Here is a 22,677-nt window from a genome sequence, read left to right as displayed (position 1 = left end):
TTCTAATCTCCCTTATTTAAAACAGCTCAATTAAGTCATCGGTTATTATTGTAGAGTACCCCTAGTATCTGAGCCTGCACTGCGCAATGAAAGAAAGAAGCAAAACGGGATGGACAGATGCCTAAAATGTTAGAAACGCACCACACCTTAAGTCAGTGGAGAAAAAGAGCAAAGCTTGCAACTCTGGTGGGACTCAAACCCACAACCTTTGAATGACTCAGCTCACAGCCTAGAAGTCCAATGCACTATCCATTGCGCCACAGAGCCTGAGTGCTCTGCTTCCTCTAGCACTGTTGGACAGAAAGCACTTTTTAGTACTCTCTGGCCCATGAAAGAACAGCCAACTGCGGACAAGGCACTGTTGGGATTCAAAGCCAGGATCTCCTGTTTACTAGACAGGCACTTTAACCAACTAAGCCACAGCGCCAAACAACCTTGATAGGGGCTAATTGTTTAATTCCAAAAAATAAAAAAAAACTAACAATGGTACCGCTGCATGTGGGAATGTCTGGACTTGAAATATTAAAGTCCAATTGGTTAGGCATTACCACACTATGCTATATAAAGCCATCGTCCAAAGCCCTCTTAAACGAGCAGCGCTCTTAAGGATTTGAGATTTGTTAAGAAACCGACTGCTAAACATCCCGCTGCGTAAACACTCGTTACTCTCAACAAAAAGCAAACACAAAACCTGTACATTAGGCACTGCTGGGATTTGAACCCAGGATCTCCTGTTTACTAGACAGGCACGTTGACCAACTAAGCCACAGCGCCAACATTGAATAGGAAGCAAGATGTTTTTGCACACAGAGACTAAAAAAAAGACAGCTAGTCTTAAAATGGCAAGCAAAGAGGTTGTTTAATTCTATTTGTCGCACTATTCATTACGCCTCAAAGCTATACAATTTTTATAATTCATTCCGGTGAGCTCTATAAAACAAGCACACGCACCACCTGGACTAAGGCGCTGCTGGGATTTGAGCCCAGGATCTCCTGTTTACAAGGCAGGCACTTTGACCAGCTAAGCCACAGCGCCACAGAAACACACAGTAAGAGACATTTGCCCGATAACAAAAATCATAAAGGAAAAATAATACACAACAAAAAACAGCATGTCAGGATGCAAAAAATGCTGACAAGACGGACGCAGTCTTTTAGAGTCTGGATGATCATGTCTCAAACCTGACCGGTAACCTGGCCTCTGTTCAAGATCAAAGCAAAAAATGCATGAATTTATTTTTATTTAATCTATCCTTAATCATGTGTTAAGTGTTTTTTGGAACCTTCAGTTTCATTACATCCAAACCCAGAGTCAGCTCGGAAAATGGAAATCAGGACAAACATATGCCATCGGCCATTGGAAGAGTTTCAGATCAGAAAGCCACTCTCCCATAATCTGAGGGAAAGGTGCAGTTTGGATTTGAACCTAGCACCTGCTGTTCCCAAGACAGGTGCTCTGGCCAACTTAGTCTTAACACTAAAAGAAAAAACCTCTGGATACGATACTTCCAAACGCAGTTTCATCTAAGACAGTGGGGGGAAGCAAAATTTACTATGTTTTCTACTCAGTTACTTTTCACATGCATAAAAAGGCTCTTGTACGACAAATCCAAAAGGTGTGATCTCAACAATTAGTTACAATTACTTTACTTTAAATCAGTTACTTTTCCCCAAAACCCCAGCTTGCCTTCGAGTCGTTCCTCAAGCCCACTAGGCCCTACACTGTTTTCTAATCTCCCTTATTTAAAACAGCTCAATTAAGTCATCGGCTTTATTGTAGAGTACCCCTAGTATCTGAGCCTGCACTGCAATATGAAAGAAAGAAGCAAAACGGGATGAACAGATGCCTAAAATGTTAGAAACTCACCACACCTTAAGTCAGTGAAGAAAAAGAGCAAAGTTTGCGACTGATGGGACTCGAACCCACAACCTTTGAATGGCTCAGCTCACAGCCTAGAAGTCCCATGCGCTATCCATTTTTTTTATTATTAGAAATTTTTTTCAAATTTTACAATACATACATTTAAAAACATTTAAAACATCAGTTCAGAAGCATATTAAAATATCATTTACAAACATTTTCTTAAGACATTATGTTGGTATCAAAATAGGAAAATAACAAGCATAATCATTCTGGCAAATCTATTTACAAACCATCTAGTGAGTACATAATATAAGGAGTATTCAACATAAACGTTTTGTAAAATTCTCTTTTTCTTCCATTCTAAAATATTGTTCCACAGTTTTAATATAGTTTTCCAGTTTTCTTTCATACATTTTCCTTAACTCTATTTTAGCATTTTTATTTTTCACAATGTTTCTCCTTTCCCAAATTACAGTTCTTGCAACTGATAGAAACAAATTGGCAATTCTTGTTTTACTTCCATTAAAACCAAATAAAAATATTTTATACCATTCTGTCTCCTCCTCAATCTGCTCTGTTTCACTTGGCATCATTTGTTTCATCATTTCTTTTAACTTTGCCATAAATGTTTTTAGTTCAACACATTTTAAAAACAAATGCATAATACATCTCTTATACTGCTAATTATGTCTGTGATATCTTTCCCTTTCACGCCATATGCCTGACTAGTTTTGATAAAATCGGGTAAAACCTTTTTAAGTCTATTTGCTAAAACCTTGGCTAAAATCTTAAAATCTGTGTTTAGCATTGTTAGGGGTCTAAAATTCCTCAAATCATTTTTCTCACCTTTTTTCTTATATATCAGTTTCACTAAACCAACTCTCATTAAATGCGTTGTTTCATGTTTTTTAAAAACTTCATCAAAAGTTTCCTTTAAAATTGGTGCTAAAACATCCTTAAAAACTTTGTAAAACTCAGATACTAATCCATCTAATCCTGGACTTTTCCCATTACTTAATTGCATAATAGATTCCTTGATTTCTTCTATTTGTATTTCCTCATCACACATCTTTTTGTCATCTTCTGTTACTTTTACCTCAATTTGATCCAATAAAATTTTTCTTCTTTTTCATTTATTTCAACTTTTTTAAAAAGGCTTTCATAAAAGTCTCTAACTTCCTTTAAAATATCCTGTGTTTCTTTTATTTTTTCCCCAATTTCTTTTTTTTAATTCTCTTATAATTTCTCCGTTACCCTTACTTTTCTCTAAATTGAAAAAGAATTTTGTACATTTCTCTCCATCCACAATATATTTGGCTCTGCTTCTGATCACCGCACCTCTACATTTTCTTTCTTCTATGTTTCGTAATTCCTCTTCCAAAAACAGTATTCTCTCTATATCTACTTTTTCTTGATTTAAACTGTCATTTAATTCCTTTCTAACCTCTACTTCTTTATGTGCTTTTGCTTTTTGTATTGATTTACTCATTTTAATCGTATACTTTTTAATTTCATATTTTGTGTTATCCCACCATATTCTTTTATCTTCATGATACATCTCATTTTGTATTTCAGTATTTATTAAGTCCACTATTGCCTTTCTATAAGGTTCTCCTTTTAAAATTTCTGTATTTAAAATCCATATGCCTTTTCCTCTTTCGGGTTCATTAAAATCAATCTTCATCAATAAAAACTTGTGGTCGCTTAGCGCTGTTTCTTTAAAATAAACACTCTGTATAAAATCACCCAGTTTTTCCTTGCATAAAATAAAATCAATCCTACTTTGCTTTAAGTTACCATCTACTAACTGTCTTCTTGAATGTTCTCTTTTTCCTTCATTCCTTACTCTCCATATGTCCACTACTTTGTGCTCTGCCATTAGTTTCTGCAACTCTTTTCTCCCAGTGTCATCCCTAAAAACCATGCCATCCGCTAAATCAATTCTATTAAAAACCGTGTTAAAATCTCCAATTAAAATAGTTTCTTCTTATAAAATCATTAGATCATTTATTCTGTTAAAAAATCCTTCTTTTCTTTTTCTGCTACTGGAGCATGAATGTTACATAATGTTGTATTATTTTCTCTCATTCTAATGCTAAGGCATTTTCCCTCTTTATCATTGTATATTTCTTCCACATCATTCTTTATATCTTCTTTGACTAAAATAGCGACCCCTCTTTCCATCCTTCCATCACCATTGTTATAAAATATTTGCCCCCTCCATCTCCTTCGTTTCTCCATCTTCATTAAAATCCACAACTTCTCCAGTGTTATTCTTTAGTTATTCTATTTCTCTTTGCTGTGTTGCTTCTTCCTCCTAATTTCCTTCTTGCACCTGTCTGTCCACCTGTTTTTCTTTTTGTCCTCCCCTTCCATCCAACATTCACATTTATCTAAGAATTCTGCACACTCCGAGCATCTGACAGCAGTGCATGATTGTGCAAAATGTCCGCATTCTCCGCATCTGTAGCACTTGAAATTAGGACAGTCTTTCAGCAGATGGTCCGGGCTCATGCACTGCCTACAAGTTTTCACTCGCCGACTGTGCATCACCCGGAAGTGCTGTGGTCCTTCGGCTGTTTCTAGCCTCGTGCTATAGGGCAGTGATGCCACCTCCTTCGGGAACCTTACTTTTAGGAACCTCGTCCCATCTTGTATGTCAGTGCCCGGGTAGCATCTTCTTTTAATTTTTGTTACTGGCTCAACACCCAATTCTTCCAATTTTTCAACAATTATACTGTTTTCCAGGTAGACAGGCAGGTGCAAGAAGGAAACTACATAATCTCGGTTATGCAAACTTTTAACTTCACAGTTCACTCCGTTAATTTTCAGTCCTTCTAAAAGTTTTTCACACTCCTCTTCTTTTTCCATGGTCAGTTCATATTCTTTACCTTGTCTGGGTCTTAGCGCCAACATTTTCCCTTGTTCACATTTTTCCATTATCGCTTTAATAACATCTTCTGCCTTTACCTCAAGTAGGTTTTCCACATTTATGATCACCGTAGCCTCCTTCAAGAATTTTCTCTCCGCAAACTTACTTTTTTCAGTTTTGTTTCCATTTCGTGGTTGCTTATCCAGTCCATTTTCGTTAGCTTTGCTTGTTCCTCCTGCCAGTCCGTTGTCGTTTGCCGTGCTTGTTTCTCCTCCTAATCCAATGTCGATTGCCTTTCGCATTCCTCCTGCCAGTCCATTATCTTTCACCAGTCGAGTTTCTCCTGCCATTTCCATGTTTGTTGCCGTGCATCCGTCCGCCATTGCTTACTCCAAAAAAAAGAGTTCCAAATGAAAAAATAAGTTCCTCCCGAACAGCTAATGCTGTTGGGAGGAAAATCAACTTCACAAAAACAAAATAACCAAATTAACTCTAATACTTTACAAATCAAAAAGAAAACAAACAAAGAGTGGGGAGAGCCTTTCTCTCCTAACTGCAGCCAAACACTTCCTGGAATGTACCAAGATGGAGTATTGCCAGGGTGGTATGGCCGTAAGCGAGAGAAGCTGTCAAGAGTTGGCTATTTAAAACAGGCGCAGCACCAGGGACCGAGCGCAGCTCAGCTGGCATCAACACAGCACCGACAGAAACTACGCCCTTGAAGGCGAGAAAAAATAATGGCAGCAGAGCTGTGACACGGGGAAGTGTATCAGCTGCCAAATGAAGGACTTCGAAAAGCTTACAGCACCTGATATTCCCAGGCAGTCTCCCATCCAAGTACTAACCAGGCCAGACCCTGCTTTACTTCCAAGTTCAGATGAGATCGGGCATTGCCAGGGTGGTATGGCCGTAAGCGAGAGAAGCTGTCAAGAGTTGGCTATTTAAAACAGGCGCAACACCAGGGACCAAGCACAGCTCAGCTGGCATCGACACAGCACCGACAGAAACTACGCCCTTGAAGGCGAGAAAAAATAATGGCAGCGAAGCTGTGACACGGGGAAGTGCATCAGCTGCCAAATGAAGGACTTCGAAAAGCTTACAGCGCCTGGTATTCCCAGGCGGTCTCCTATCCAAGTGTAACAGGTGTACTATATTTATTTATTATTGGACCAGACAATAAAACCAGAAGATTACAAGGTAAGTAAAAGGGGGTGGGGGTGAAACTGAGCAATAACCATAGACAAACTGTTGTTGAATGTTTTAAATACAAAAATAATTTTACTTTAGATTGTATGAATTTTTCCTTTTCGTATTTGTCTTAGTAAACAATACTTACATCAGTAACATAACTATTTATACACAACCCCAGGGTGCACCCACTTTACAATTATTTTAAATCAAACACAAATCACAATAAATGTATTCAAGTGAAAACAAAAGAAACCATAAAATAACACAAATAAATCAGAGTCGTTGTTCACTCTGAAATTGGTGAAATCAGTTCAATTCAGATAAAGTTCTGTTTTTCCCTCCAAGAAAATCAGTCCTTAGAGCTGTATTAAAAAATCGCAGTCCAATAAAGGAATTAACTTTTTGGCAAATTCTTACTTTATCCGGTGAAATGAGGATAAATTGAAATATGTTTACTTCACAATTTTCCAGGTCGACGTAGGAAGCTCGCCATCAATACAAGGAATCCAGTGAAACTGGGAAAATGTCCTCAGAAAAAAACCTGGCCTGATCACAGACCAGAATATATAAATAAGTTTAATATGTTCAAAATAATTTCAAAACATACAAAATATACAACACGTGGAACAAATAAAACACATACACACACATGTTTACCATAAAATGAGCTAATATAATGGAATACCTGTCAAATTCGCGATGTCTATATCACTCTATGGTCTTCTTACACACACGCGATTGCAAAATGGCGTCAGCGCACTGTAAACGCAATGCAACATGCGGTCTGACTTAAACACACTAACACACTAAATAACAACTATTTTGCAGGTACAACTTGATTTGGTACAACTACAATCACTTTTAAACTGTTTAGGAATCATAACGTACTGTATTTGAATCTTTTTGTTCAAGTTTGCTCCTCTCTATTGTTCTGCCAACCGGTCTCGTCTCTGTTCTGTCTCTCTCTCCCGGCAAGCTGGAAGGGGCGGAGCTAACAACCCGCTCCTACGATTGGTTGTTACTTTACCTCAAACTACATTTTTATACATGAATTTTTTTTTTTCGTTTATTATATTTATAAAGACTTGTAGATATAATAATAATATGATTATACTGCTCTAAATAATATTATAAATAAATATTTAACTATTTCACTAGGGTTACATAAGTTTCTGCAACTATTTTCTGTAAGAAGACTTTCAGTTTTGCCGTATGAACTAGAGAGCAAATAAACAACAAAAATGGGATTCGATGGACTTGGCCACCCCGTCATGTATGTACTCACTTTCCTGTTGGGGGCTGGACTATGGCATTTCTGTATGTATTTGCTGCTATTTTCGGTAAAGATGACGTTAAATTTTGCAACAACATCCTTCAAAACGATAAGAGCGTGCGAGTAAAACACCTTCCACGGAAGCACCGGCCTCTTGCAAACGCCAGAGCACTTAAACGACAAGGATGGGATTCGATGGACTCTTCCACCTTGTCATGTATGTACTCACTTTCATGATGGGAGCTGGACTATGCAACTATGTTTGTATTTGCAGCTATTTTCGATAAAGTTGACATAAAATTTTGCAACAACATCCTTCAAAACGCTAAAAGAGTGAGAGTAAAAAACTTCTTCAGAAACACCATGATCTCTCGAATGCCAGAACATATGAGCGACGAGAATGGGATTCAAACCCACGCGTGCAAAGCACAATGGATTAGCAGTCCATCAACTTAACCACTCGGCCACCTCTTCATGTATTTTCCTTTTTCTCTGGTGGAGCCCGGACTGTGGCACATATTTGTATATGTATGTTTCTGCAACTATTTTCGGTAAGAAGACTTTCAGTTTTGCCATATGAACGAGAGAGCAAATGAACAACAAAAATGGGATTCGATGGACTCGGCCACCCCGTCATGTATGTACTCACTTTCCTGTTGGGGGCTGGACTACGGCATTTCTGTTTGTATTTGCTGCTATTTTCGGTAAAGATGACGTTAAATTTTGCAACAACATACTTCAAAACGATAAGAGCGTGCGAGTAAAACACCTTCCACGGAAGCACCGGCCTCTTGCAAATGCCAGAGCACTTAAACGACAAGGATGGGATTCGATGGACTCTTCCACCTCGTCATGTACTCACTTTTATGATGGGGGCTGGACTATGGAATATATGTTTGTATTTGCAGCTATTTTCGATAAACTTGACATAAAATTTTGCAACAACATCCTTCAAAATGCGAAAAGAGTGAGAGACCATACACGGAAACACCATGATTTGTCTAATGCCAGAACATATGAGCGACGAGGATGGGATTCGAACTCACACGTGCAAAGCACAATGGATTAGCAGTCCATCGCCTTAACCACTCGGCCACCTCGTCACTTATTTTTCTTTTTCTCTGGTGGAGGCCGGACTGTGGCACATATTTGTATATGTATGTTTCTGCAACTATTTTCGGTAAGAAGACTTTCAGTTTTGCCGTATGAACGAGAGAACAAATGAACAACAAAAATGGGATTCGATGGACTCGGCCACCCCGTCATGTATGTACTCACTTTCCTGTTGGGGGCTGGACTACGGCATTTCTGTATGTGTTTGCTACTATTATCGGTAAAGATGACGTTAAATTTTGCAACAAAATCCTTCAAAACAATAAGAGCGTGCGAGTAAAACACCTTCCACGGAAGCACCGGCCTCTTTCAAACGCCAGAGCATTTGAACGACAAGGATGGGATTCGATGGACTCTTCCACCTCGTCATGTATGTACTCACTTTCATGATAGGGGCTGGACTATGGAATATATGTTTGTATTTGCAGCTATTTTCGATAAAGTTGACATAAAATTTTGCAACAACATCCTTCAAAACGCTAAAAGAGTGAGAGAACTTCTACGGAAACACCATCATCTCTCCAATGCCAGAACATATGAGCGATGACGATGAGATTTGAACCCATGCGTGCAAAGCACAATGGATTAGCAGTCCATCGCCTTAACCACTCGGCCACCTCGTCATGTATCTCGCTTTTTCTCTGGTGGAGGCCGGACTGTACCACATATTTGTATATGTATGTTTCTGCAACTATTTTCGGTAAGAAGACTTTCAGTTTTGCCATATGAACGAGAGAGCAAATGAACAACAAAAATGGGATTCGATGGACTCGGCCACCCCGTCATGTATGTACTCACTTTCCTGTTGGGGGCTGGACTACGGCATTTCTGTATGTATTTGCTACTATTATCGGTAAAGATGACGTTAAATTTTGCAACAAAATCCTTCAAAACGATAAGAGCGTGCGAGTAAAACACCTTCCACGGAAGCACCGGCCTCTTGCAAACGCCAGAGCACTTAAACGACAAGGATGGGATTCGATGGACTCTTCCACCTCGTCATGTATGTACTCACTTTCATGATGGGGGCTGGACTATGGAATATATGTTTTTATTTGCAGCTATTTTCGATAAAGTTGACATAAAATTTTGCAACAACATCCTTCAAAACGCTAAAAGAGTGAGAGAACTTCTGCGGAAACACCATGATCTCTCAAATGCCAGAACATATGAGCGACGTGGATGGGATTCGAACCCAAGCGTGCAAAGCACAATGGATTAGCAGTTCATCGCCTTAACCACTCAGCCACCTCGTTATGTATCTTTCTTTTTCTCTGGTGGAGGCCGGACTGTACCACATTTTTGTACATGCATGTTTCTGCAACTATTTTCAGTAAGAAGACTTTCAGTTTTGCCGTATGAACGAGAGAACAAATGAACGACAAAAATGGGATTCGATGGACTCGGCCACCCCGTCATGTATGTACTCACTTTCCTGTTGGGGGCTGGACTACGGCATTTCTGTATGTATTTGCTGCTATTTTCGGTAAAGATGACGTTAAATTTTGCAACAACATCCTTCAAAATGATAAGAGCGTGCGAGTAAAGCACCTTCCACGGAAGCACCGGCCTCTTTCAAATGACAGAGCATTTGAACGACAAGGATGAGATTAGATGGACTTGGCCACCTCGTCATGTATGTACTCACTTTTATGATGAGGGCTGGACTATGGCATGTATGTATGTATGTATTTGCAGCTATTTTCAATAAAGATGACTGTAGCTCCCTGGTTCAATAAAGGATTGACTCTTTCACTGGTGTTTTCCCATGATTTATTTCAGTGCAGCATTCACTTCACTGACGCCGTTGTCAACATCAAACACCTTATACAATAGGCCAAACACCGTACACCTTGCACCGTACGGCAAACACCGTAAGAGCTTGTATACAAAGAGAAAATGAAACCAAATGTAAGCAAATATGAAAACCATATACAAACAAACAGACATCACTTAAACTCAATATACAAACTCAATACAAACAAACAAACATTTTAAACGAAGTGTCAGTACCTTGTTCTCCAATCAAACCAGAAGCTAAACCTTTAGTCCGTAGCAGTCTGCACAGCTGGGACGCCGTGGTCATGTGCGATCTTTCCGTGTCTGTTTATATCCGTAATAGTAATTAATTCAAAATAAAAGACTTCCGGTTTTACACTGAACATCTCTTAACATAAATACCAAAAATATCAAATATACATATAATAGAGGAGAGAGAGAGAGAAAGTATACACACACACACACACACACAATATAAACATTGTAGAAAAGATGCAATAACAAAGATACCATGTCAAAGTTATTAACACTCCCACCAAATTGTGAGTGCAAATATTAAACCCAAATTACAAGTCACAAATAATTTCCTAGTAACAAACTCTTCACGTGTTTTTTTTGTCTTTTCCCCCCTTTTTTATTTTTTCTAAATACCTTTTTTTTTCTCACCATGATAATAAATACGCACCCATAAATATGTAGAAAATTTTAAACGATTTCATGATCCACTTTTTTTACAAAATTTTAAATAACTATTAATTTCCTTCCTTTAGCAATACAAGTTTTCGCTCTGGTCTTTGAACTATGGATTGCTTGGTTGTACGTTTTCCCTTTGCATCAAGTTTACAATCACCTAAGAGCACTTTAGCCTTTTTAATAAGCCCGTCACCACTACTAATGGTTTCCTGTATCCTACCTAGCTTCCAATCATTTCTAGGCAAGTTTTCTTCCTTCACCAATACAATGTCATTCATTTGAAGGTTTCTCTTAGGCATATTCCATTTCTGACGAGTCACTATATTTGTAAATTGATGGATCTTTGGGATAATTATGGAATGCTTTACAGGGTCCGGGTTACTCGAAAGAGTAAGTTTTCCTCCCACCCTAAGCGTACCATCAACATCCAAGAAAGTGTCAAAGGACATAACACACCACATGACACATTCCTCCCACCTTTTACCTTCTCTAGCTCATCCTTATAAAAATGCTCCTGCAGACATTTGAGTACATAGAGTTCTGCCTTTTGCCTCTCTGGCATGGTACTACTTACTTCCACAGAAACTATAGTAGCGGCCAGAGGTGGGACCAAGTCATTATTTGGCAAGTCACAAGTAAGTCTCAATTCATTGCCCTCAAGTCCCGAGTCAAGTCCCAAGTCAAGACAGGCAAGTCCCGAGTCAAGTCCCAAGTCAAAGGCAACAAGTCTCAAGTCAAGTCCAAAGTCCTATAGTTTGATTTTCGAGTCTTTTCGAGTCTTTTTAACAGAAAAATAAAATGTAAACAGATTATGTATGGCTGTAAGATCTGTATTTATTAAACAAACCTTTTTTTTATGAAAGAACATTGCTTAGATATATAAAGATACAAATGTAATTTTCTGAAAAAGTGCTAAACAGTGCTGCGTCTCGTCTATACAGCCTATTGCACAAGAATGAGTTCCACCAAAAAAAGAGTCCATTTTGCCTCACATCACACAGAAATTGCAGGTCTACTGCTGTCTAGTTCATTAAGTTTAGTTGTGCTATGTTATGTCTTTAGTGATCAACTTGTGATTAACTAAAACTACATAAACAACCTCAATGTGGTAGCAGTAGACCAACACTTCCTGTATGCTGCAAAGTAAAATTGAGTGAAATTGGTATTTTGTCAATTGAATCTCGTGTGTGCTGAAGAGATGGAGATGCAAATCTGTCTAGCAGCAATGTAAAATGGTAGCACATATTCTAAATACAGTAGGCTACTTCATACAAACAATAACGTTGTTTTCTTCACATAACAATGAAGAACTTTGCTCTCTACCTTGTGTGATGCTCGTGCACCGATTTCCTCTGTGGACAAAACTGCTTGCGAGCTCTCAAATGTACGCTGCTCACGCGCAAATTTTCTCGCTCTCAAATATGCAGTGCTCACACACACATTTTCCTGCGCGCTCTTAGAGATTATATATAGAATTTGTGTCTTGTGTTTCCTCTTCCTTTTGTGCTTTTTGATATGATTTATATTGAGGCACTATTTATTAACAATAACCAAAATACTAAAATAGACTTGCATATTAAATTTTTTATCTAATAAACCATAACATTTTGGCTGTATGTTTTATGATGAGATATTTCCAGTTTCAAACACTTAAAGACACAGAGAATAGAGGTTGGATGTAAAGAATGCATTTTGTTTTTACAAACATTTATTAAACATTCAAAAGGTGCACCATACTAATCAAATAAAAAACATTTAAACAAAAATATAACTAACACAAGCAGAAATGTAACTGTGATAAAAATAAGGAAAAACTTGATTTGGCATTATAGCCTACTGTACTATTCACTCTTTAAATAAATCTCACTATCAATCCCATTTTGTCATGGCAACTAAAATAAAGTGAACACAAGTGAACAAGTGAACTCTGCTGTCTTCCACATTATTGATGAGATTGTGGAGGACATTTTCCATGTCATCCTCTTCATTTTGAGGAAAAGCTGTTCCACAGGGCCCCTGAACACATCTATTGGCATGAACAGGGTTTTGAACAGTACTATAGTAAAGTACTTTAATTAATCTGTTGGGGTAATATTATAGTTGCTATGGTAACACAAGTGTAATATAAACAAATGACCCAGTGCTGTAGTTTTTTTACAGTATTGGGTATATTATACTACAATTCACCACACTTTACTGTAGTAAAACTACATTCTGTATTTCATTTTATTAGTTCACTTTTCTCAATACTACAGTATGCTGAAGCATTCATTAACAATTTGTAAATAATACTAGGCTTAAACATAGGCAGTATACCTAACTCTCAAAACACTAGTATTTATTATAGAATTTACCTTAACCTCATAGTTTTTCGTGTATTGTTACTAAATAGTTTAGCAATATATAAACCATATCAACATTCTGGAATAATCAATTTACCAGGAGGAATTAACCAGCAAATCAGATTGAAGTACCTGCCCACTGGTGAAAGTAATGTCAGAGCCAATCAGATTTTTCTTTCTTTTCATAAAGAACGGGGTTCGAATCCCACTTAGGCACTTGTAAACAATCATTTTAGAACATTTTGTCAAAAATCCCTACTGAAAAAACAGCTTAAACCAGCCTAGGCTGGTTGGCTGGTTTTAGAGGGGTTTTGGTCATTTCCAGGTTGGTTTCCAGCCATTTCCAGCCTGGTCTTAGCTGGTCAGGCTGGGAGATGACCAGCTAAAACCAGCTATGTCCAGCTTAAACCAGGCTGGTCAAGCTGGTTTTAGCTGGATTTTGCTGGTCAGTTTCCAGCCTGACCAGCTAAGACCAGGCTGGAAATGGCTGGAAACCAGCCTGGAAATGACCAAAACCCCTCTAAAACCAGCCTGGTCGACCAGCTAAAACCAGCTTACCAGCCTAGGCTGGTTTAAGCTGGATTTTTCTGCAGGGATATTGTTATGTTTAACCATTTATTAGAGCCACAAAGTATCTAAAACTTGTTTTCATGTTTGAATAGCCAATAAATGTGCTAAATAAATTAAAATAGAAATACCCACAGTGAAACAGTTATATAAATTTAAATATTAGTTTAATAATGGTTTTAAATATCTTTTAATATGTAAAGTAGAGAAGTTCACATTCAACAAACTGAATAAAACAAGTCTCCATTTTTAGTTTATTTAAAAACAATTACGAATGGAGTAATTCAACTCACAATTAAATGATCTGATTGAGTGATGGAATAATAAAGGTAAAACTTTAATTGAATAATCAGTCAAGTGTTTCCAAATGAAATCTGTTAAAATAAGAGTCCTACAAAACAGGAACAAAGACACTCATGAAACAAAATGTGATTGTTATTTGTATTTTTTATTAGATGGTTTGTTTTAAGTACTTTAAAAATAGTAGATAATCCTTAAATATAGAGGGGGAAATACAGAAAAACAAACAAACAGAAATTCAACAATATAGATGCATTACATTACAATCTCGCAATAAAAAATTTAATTAAAAACCATATAGAGGACTAAAATATTGCTAAGAGGCATAACATCAACAATAATAAAAATAACTTTAAGGTTTTAAATACTAAATAAAATTAATAGTATTAATCCAAAATATGAAAAATGTAACACTTTACAATAAGGTTGTATTAATTAATTAAGTTTATGCATGTACTAATGTGAACAAACAATGCAGTGCAGTTCATTACAGTATTCATTATTTTATGCTTTAATTAATGGAAATAAAATTATTGGTTAATTCTTGTTAACTCACAGTGCATTAATGTTAACAAGCATAACTTTAAATTGTAATAATGCAATAGTAAATGTTAAACTATAATTAATAAAGGTTTAGAAGTATAGTTCATTATTAGTTCATGTTTGTACATAGATTAACTAAAGAAACCTTATAGCAAAATGTCACCAGAAAATAACAAAAAAACTTTTTTTTACAGTTTTAAGAGCTTTAAAAATAAATATCTAGTTATTATGGCAGCATGTAATTAATGTTACTACTAATTAAATAGTTAGAAAATACTGTCAGAGGATGGGCAAAACACAAAGATAAAACATAATATGCGCATTGACACAACGACCAAGTGCAAAAACATAAATTACAGCCATGTTCATTCATAATTATATGATATAAATCACGAGAGGGTAAATTTGGTTTAAAAAAAACTGAAGTTTATTGACTTATACACAACAGCAAAACAATGCTTTTGCACAACAGTAACACATTGCGAGTAGTAAAGTCTCTTACCTTTGACAGATGTTGTAAATCCGCTGAATAAAACAAAAGGAGCAGATCGCGGATGTGTTTATTTCACTCTCCGAGTCAGAATGAAAATGGCATCTTCAAATTTCCCGCTGGTGCAAAAACACGGAAGTGCGCCACAAAGCGCTAGTGGTCGAAAGTATGCTTGCATGCTCTCTGTCACACACGCACACACACGCAGAGATAGAGCGTTCTGTGTCAACATACTTTTTATCTTTGGGCTTTTTATAGAAAGAAGCAAGTCTTTACAAGTCAATAGGCGCAAGTCCAAGTGAAAGTCCGAGTCATTTATGTTCAAGTCCAAGTCGAGTTGCAAGTCTTTTTATATTTTGTCAAGTCGAGTCTGAAGTCATCAAATTCATGACTCGAGTCTGACTCGAGTCCAAGTCACATGACTCGAGTCCACACCTCTGGTAGCGGCCAATTTCAACCTAGGGACCGTTATAACTTTGAGAGGTGCAACTTTTGATTTTGCCATCGCTAGTGCACAATGAACATTTCCTTCTTCATTCTTTACTCTGACATAAGAACATTGACCATATCCATCAGTACTAGCAACGGAGAAATGATGCAATTCAATACTAATTGGTTTGCCGAAATTCAATGGTTAATATGTGCGTGGTATGCTTAGATTTTGCAGGCTTTGTAAATCTTGTTTCCATTTTACCCATCTTAAACTCAGTCCATCCATCAGAGGGTCATCCCAACCACTGCCATTCTTGCACATCTCTTGCAGGATTCGCTTTCCATTGAAAAGGACAGGTGCAATGAGTCCTAAAGGGTCATAAACAGAAGCGACAGTAGATAATATGCCACGCCGAGAGGCAGGTTGTTCTTTCAGGTGTACTTTAAACTTGAAGCAGACAGATTCCCTGTGCCACTGTAATCCAAGTGTTCTCTCTAATGGCAATTCATCAAAAACAAGATCCAGACCCCTTACATCACACATCCTTTCCGATTGAGGGATGCCCTTCAATACAAGTTCACTATTAAACAGGAACTTATGTAATCGTAAACCACCTAATGCACAGAGGCACGGCAAGGCAAGGCAAACTTTATTTATAGAGCACAATTTAACACAACCATAGTTGATCCAAAGTGCTTTACAATAAAATAAACTAGACAATAAAACTAAAAATAACTGGTATTAAAAATACAATGAAATATATTTATAAGTAATGCTAAAATATAAATAATACAAAAATAACATGCATGCATCAGTCAAAGGCAAGAGAGTAAAAATGTGTGTTTAAGTTAGATATAAAAGCATCCAAAGAAGGAGAGATTCAGATATTCAGAGGGAGACTATTCCAGAGCCTTGGGGCCGCAACACTGAAAGCTCGATCACCCTTTGACTTGCAGCGAGACCGAGGGACAGACAAAAGAAACTGATCATGTGATCTAAAGAATCTGCAAGCTGTATATGGCCTAATAAGCTCGCTGACATAGGCCGGGGCAGAATTGTGCAAAGCTTTATAAGTGAAAAGAAGAATTTTAAAATCAACCCTGTATTTTATAGGTAGCCAGTGCAATGAGGCAAGGACAGGGGAGATATGATCTCTTTTCTTAGTTCCTGTTATTAATCTGGCGGCTGCATTTTGGACCAACTGTAGCCGAGAGAGTGTTGACTGTGGTAGGCCAATATACAAAGAATTGCAGTAGTCTAACCGAGAGGAGATTAAAGCATGGGTTACGATTTCTAAATCTTTTTTAGAAAGAAAGCTTTTAACTTTTGCCACCAATCTAAGCTGGAAGAAACTGCTCTTCACAACTGCATTTATATGTTTGTCAAACTGCAAGAGTGGATCAAAGATAACTCCGAGATTCTTGGTTTGATTGTGCAGATTGTCGTTTAGGGCTCCTAGCTGAGTTTTAATTGAATTGTTGGTAGCAGCAGGACCTAAAATTAACACTTCTGTTTTATTCTCATTTAGTTGCAGAGAGTTATTTGTCATCCAGGTCTTAATGTCGGTAAGGCATAGGAAAAGATTTTCTAATGATAAATCTTTTCCTAGTTTGATAAAGAGAAAATAAAAGAGGGCCAAGAATAGATCCTTGTGGAACACCACAATTAATAGGTTTAGGTGGTGAAGTAAAGGATCCAATATTTACAGAAAAAAGATCTCCCCTTTAGATATGAGGAGAACCACTGCAAGGCAAGGCCCTGAACCCCAACAACACACTCAAGTCGTCTCAATAATATGTTGTGATCTACGGTATCAAAAGCAGCGCTTAGGTCTAAAAGTATTAAAATCGCAGAAGATCCAGAATCCATGGAGAGTAAAATGTCATTTGTGACCTTTAGTAGTGCAGACTCAGTGCTGTGTTTTGCTCTAAAACCAGATTGGAAGGGGTCTAGAATATTAAAAATGTCCAGATATGAGGTCAATTGTGAAAGCACAATTTTCTCTAAAACCTTTGAGATAAATGAGAGCTTAGATATGGGCCTGTAGTGGTCAGGCACAGCGGGATCAAGATTAGGCCTCTTTAATAGAGGCTGTACAACAGCATGTTTGAAGACATCTGGAAAAACCCCGTTTATTAAGGAGCTGTTTATTAAGGCTAAGAGGGAGGGGCAGATTGTATCTAAAACCTCTTTCAAGAGTTCACACTTAGCTCATGATTTATACATAGCTTGTTTGGCATGCTGTCCCGGGAGAGAGCCCTGAGCTCAAGGGATCCTCGAGCCCAGGGCTCCCCCCCTTTTGCAGGGCGAGTGGAGATTGAGCTCAGGTCTATCTCAAACTCCCCCGCTGCTGAGGCCAAGGCGAACTTCCTGAGAGTAAGACATTATAAAAAAGGTTTAGGCTTGTTTTATCTATAATATAGAGCACATTTGGATGGTGGGAGGAAACCGGGGAACCCGGGGGAAACCCACGCGGACACGGGGAGAACATGCAAACTCCACACAGAAATACCAGATGGCTCAGCGAGGACCCAACACCATTGGTATTCTTGCTGTGAGGCAACAGTGCTAGTCACTGGGCCACCGTGCCGCCCATTCTGGATAAAGGAGGAAGAAGGGGAGGGGGGGGGGGTTTCTTCCAGACGAAGATAGTTGTAGAAAGGAAATGAGGATATATATAGTGGTTTGGGATCCTTTGATTGGAGGATCATAATTAGTTAATGTGGACCAGCTGGGTAAATCATGAGCACATGCTGCTCTCGAAATTAGTTTAAAACTAAACTTCACTTCAAGAGTTCACACTTAGCTCATGATTTATACATAGCTTGTTTGGCATGCTGTCCCGGGAGAGAGCCCTGAGCTCAAGGGATCCTCGAGCCCAGGGCTCCCCCCCTTTTGCAGGGCGAGTGGAGATTGAGCTCAGGTCTATCTCAAACTCCCCAAAAAGCCAATGATAAGCGCTCGGGACAGCAGCCGCGTGTTTACACAGGAACTCCCCAAAGTGCAAAGAAAAAGTGCTATATCCGGCTGCTGGATATATATGTGAAGAACTGATAAAAAGTGGGGGAAAAGCTTTCTAGGGAGTGTGTGAAGGGCAGGGTGGGCTTGGTGGCTAAGAAATAACGTTAGGAAGTCTGAGGGAGTCGGAGTGGCTTAGAGGGTAGGTGGAGACTCGTGTGTAAATTGGGGCTTAAATGGGCCCTCTACGGGAGTCAGTGCTTAAGAGAAGGTTTGTGAGATGTAATAATGAAGGGTGTGGAGCTGGCTGTTTAAGAGGAGGGAAGAGATTTGTTTAGCGGAAGCATAAAAAGCTGTTGGGGGTAAACAAAGGAGAGAAGCTGGAGGAAACAATGCTATATAAATTACTGTATGGAATATACAACTGCTATGCAGCAGAAGCACTCAATGTTGGCATGTTGCTAGAAACTGGCAGGGAGAAAGAGAGGGGAAGGAAGCTTGGTATTAACACAGATTTAATATATTAACAATAAAATAAAAACATGAAACATTAGGGAAATACTATGCATAATAAAATGCAGTAAGCAGCGGAAGCACTTAGCGCTGGCAGAAGAAAAACAGCTGTAATTAACAAAAATATGCTATACAATTACTATGCATAATATGCAAAATAATCAATAAGAAAGATACTAATGCAGCGGGAGCCCACAACGCTGGTAAGGGGAGAGAAAAAGGGGGGTGCTGTTGAAGTAACAAGGTTACTATGCAAAATACAGAACATGAAATGCTAATGAACTACTATGCAGAATAAACATGTCAATGCCGATACTGGTGAATAACTATAAAGAATAAATAAACTGATGCAGCGGAAACACTCGACACTGGCAGGGGAAACTGGAAGGTGAGGCTCTTGCGAGAGCCGAAACTCCTATTGACTCCGGCAGGAGTCAGAGCTTAGGGTGATGTTAATGTGGAGGAAGGAGGTTGGATGGGAGTCAAAAACAATGAGTAAACAGCTGGTAGAAAACAGTAAGGCACTCAATTCTGGCAAGTGGAAAGGGGAGAGCTGCTGGGAGTAATATGATTATTATCCATAAATACACAATATAATACATGAAATACAAATGGACTACTATGCAGAATGAACACAATGTAGACATTTATCAATAACTATATGGAAAACAAATAAACTGGTGCAGCGGAAGCACTCCACTCTGGAATGGGAAAAGAAATGGGCAAGGTGGCTGGAAGTAACAGATATACTAAACAATTTTTATGCAAATGATACAATACAAGATATAACAATAAACCATTATGCAAAATAAATTAATTGGAGCTGCAAAGGTGCTTGATGCTGCAGGGCAGGTAAAAGGGGGGAGAGCAGCTGTAAGAAACACAAATATCCAACACAAGTACTATACAGAATATACAAATTATGCAATAAGATACTAAGGCAGAGGGAGCATACAACGCTGACAGGGGGGAAAGAAAAAAGGGGAGAGCTGTTGGAGATAACGAGATTACTATGCAAAATACAGAATATGATAACATGTAATGCTAATGAACTACTATACAGATTAAACAAAATGTAGAAACTGATAAATGACAATACAGAATAAATAAAATGATGCAGCATAAGCACTCATTTCTGGCAGTGGAAACAGGAAGGTGAGGGTGATAGGGGAGGCTCTTGCGAGAGCCGAAGCTCGTGTTGACCCCTGTGGGGGTTTGAGCTTTGGGTGATGCTAAGATGGAGCAAAGAGGTTAGTTGAGAGTCAAGGCAAGGAGTTAAGAGATTGGAGGGAACAGCAGAAGCGCTTATCGCTGGCAGGGCATACAGAAAGAAGAGGTTGATAGGTGAGGTTCTTATGAGAGCCACAGCTTGCGTTGACCCCTGCAGGAGTCTGAGCTTAGGGTGATGCAGATAGAGCAAGGAGGTTATGAGAGGGCCAAAGGCAAGGAGTGAAGAGCTAGGAGGAAACAGCGGAAGTACTCAACGCTGGCAGGGATAACAGAAAAGAGAGGGTGAAAGGGGAGGCTCTTGGGAGAGCCGAAACTTGTGTTGACCCCTACAGGAGTCTGAGCTTTAAGCAGATTGAGCAAGGTGGTAACAAGAGAGCCAAAGGCGAGGGGTAAAGAGCTAGGAGGGAACAGTGGAAGCACTCAACACTGGCAGGAGGAACAGAAAGGAGAGGGTGAAAGGTGAGGCTCTTGCGAGAGCCGAAGCTCGTGTTGACCCTTGCGAGAGTCTGAGCTTGGGTGATGCAGATGGAGCAAGGAGGTTACCAGAGAGCCAAAGGCAAGGGGTAAAGAGCTAGGAGGGAACAGCGGAATTACTCAACGCTGGCAGGGGAAACAGAAAGGAGAGGGTGATAGGGTAGGCTCTTGTCAGAGCCAAAGCTCATGTTGACCCCTGCGAAATCTGAGCTTAGGGTGATGCTGATGTAGCAAGATTACATGAGAGTCAAAGGCAGGGAGTAAAGAACTAGGAGGAAACAGCAGAGGAACTCAATGCTGGCAGGGGGAACAGAAAGAGGGTCATGTTAAGCTCTGCGAGAGCTGAAGCTCATATTTACTCCAGCGGGAGTCTGAGCCGTGAGGGGGTTTGCTAGGGATGGACAGATAGATGGCTTTGGCTTGAGAATAAAGGGGTGGCCAAGATTGGGCTGAGAGGTTTGAAAGAAACAACTTGGGTTCTTTGAGATGAAAAGACTGAGGCGAATGTAGGATTTGAAAGGCTTCAGAGAACCAATGACCAAGGGTCTGGATCTGGTGCTGGGAAAGCCTTTTAATAATGCCAATTCTGAATGAATGGCTGGAGATCGGTTCGGGAGGAAATCCTGAGAGGTGGACAACTTTGAGGTGTTTCTGGAACCAGAGATGTGATACTGGACGATTAGCGTCATCAGTAAAAAGGGGGCTAGGGGGTTTGTTTCTTATAATCCTTGAGTGTAGGTATACTAGAGAGTTTGGACTGGGTGGGTGAGGGCAGGAATGTTGAAGATGTAAATGAAATGTTCTTTGTCAATAGATCTATCTTACTTTGCAGGACGAGGAAACCCTTTCTTTCCTCATCACACAAAATTAGATCTGCTATGGTGGGTTGGAGTGAGGGTTGAGTTTAAATGTTTCATGCTGTGATGTGTGACTGAAGGGTCTGAAGGTTACTACTTTAATGGTAAGTGATATGGAGTTTGGTGGAGGTTATAATGGGGGTGGCTTAAGGTAATGTCATTTGTGGAAAGGGATGGACAGGCGTTGAGTTGGGGTCCACTTCTGTAGCCAGTGACCAAAGTTTCTGGAAAGAAAATGAGAGAGAGTCAGTGATTTGGTTTTGCAACCTGGCACGTATTATGCAGACATGATAAATTGACTAATGTCAAATAAGACATCTTAAAAGTAGCATTAAAGCTTAGAGAGTAGGAACGCCTTTGTCTATGCATTATATTGTTTCTTCCTCAACATAATAAATGAGAATCCTAGAGGTGGACCATTCGTCTCCCCATAGTATGGCGGCAGCGACTATTGGGTACAGTTTGAAGAAAGCTGATGAACAATGGTTTCTAGAGTGGAAATAGATTGAGGGGGCCATGTGGTGGCAACCAGTGGCCTCTGAGTACCCTTGGAACCCAACTGATGGGGTAGCACCAGTAAATAGACAAATATCTAATGGGGGTGCGAACAATCTCTGCAGAAGAAGGAACAGCCGTTCCATAGCTTAAGGAAGCAATCCATAAGCGGAGTTTATTGTGGGTGGGTTTTGAGAGAGAAATTGTGCCTTTTAAATCGTGACTTGTGGTAGGGAGCTGGAGTAGGCAAGTTTGAGGTAAATTTGCACTGTGAATTTTAGGTGGCCGAGGATAGATAACAGTATGTGTTTAATTCAAGTCTCTTTCTTATAATACAAGAGAAATTATTCAGCCAATTTTCTCTTTAGGAAGAGAAGCTTGGAATTTGAGCAAATCGAAGTTGATGCCTAGAAATTCGATAAATGTATTGGGTCCAGCCTTCTGCGAGCAGAATACCTAGATTGGCGAAAACCTTTTGGTGATCTCTAGGTGTTTGGCTGGAGGCAATGTGGGGGGGGGGTGATTAGAATATCATCTAAAGTTGGATAAGGTGGGGGATTCTGCGATTGTTAAAAAGAAGCCAGTGATGGAGAATTTGCAAGTTGCACTGCTTATGGGACAAATGCGTGAAACCTTGAGTGGTGGGGCAGAGAATGGGCAAACATGAAGTGGTTGTCGATCTCTTTTTAA

The 22,677-nt window shown here is 39.1% G+C and overlaps 1 protein-coding gene and 3 non-coding genes across 5 annotated transcripts in view; 1 reads left to right on the top strand and 3 right to left on the bottom strand.

The window, feature by feature from the left end:
- The window catches only part of LOC100535035 (uncharacterized), a 304,770-nt gene that overhangs the window by 170,123 nt on the left and 111,970 nt on the right, over positions 1–22,677 (top strand). The window lies entirely within an intron of this gene.
- trnat-ugu (transfer RNA threonine (anticodon UGU)) lies at positions 963–1,036 on the bottom strand. Its single transcript has one exon. It is a non-coding gene; the product is annotated as a tRNA-Thr (tRNA).
- LOC137494143 (5S ribosomal RNA) lies at positions 5,533–5,651 on the bottom strand. The gene has a single exon (XR_015943264.1). It is a non-coding gene; the product is annotated as a 5S ribosomal RNA (ribosomal RNA).
- Positions 8,222–8,303, bottom strand: trnas-gcu (transfer RNA serine (anticodon GCU)). Its single transcript has one exon. It is a non-coding gene; the product is annotated as a tRNA-Ser (tRNA).

This window comes from Danio rerio, chromosome 4 (assembly GCF_052040795.2).
Source record: "Danio rerio strain M-AB ecotype USA chromosome 4, GRCz13ab, whole genome shotgun sequence".
NCBI classification, from domain to species: Eukaryota; Metazoa; Chordata; class Actinopteri; order Cypriniformes; family Danionidae; genus Danio; species Danio rerio.
This window is presented reverse-complemented; position numbering and strand designations above follow the sequence as displayed.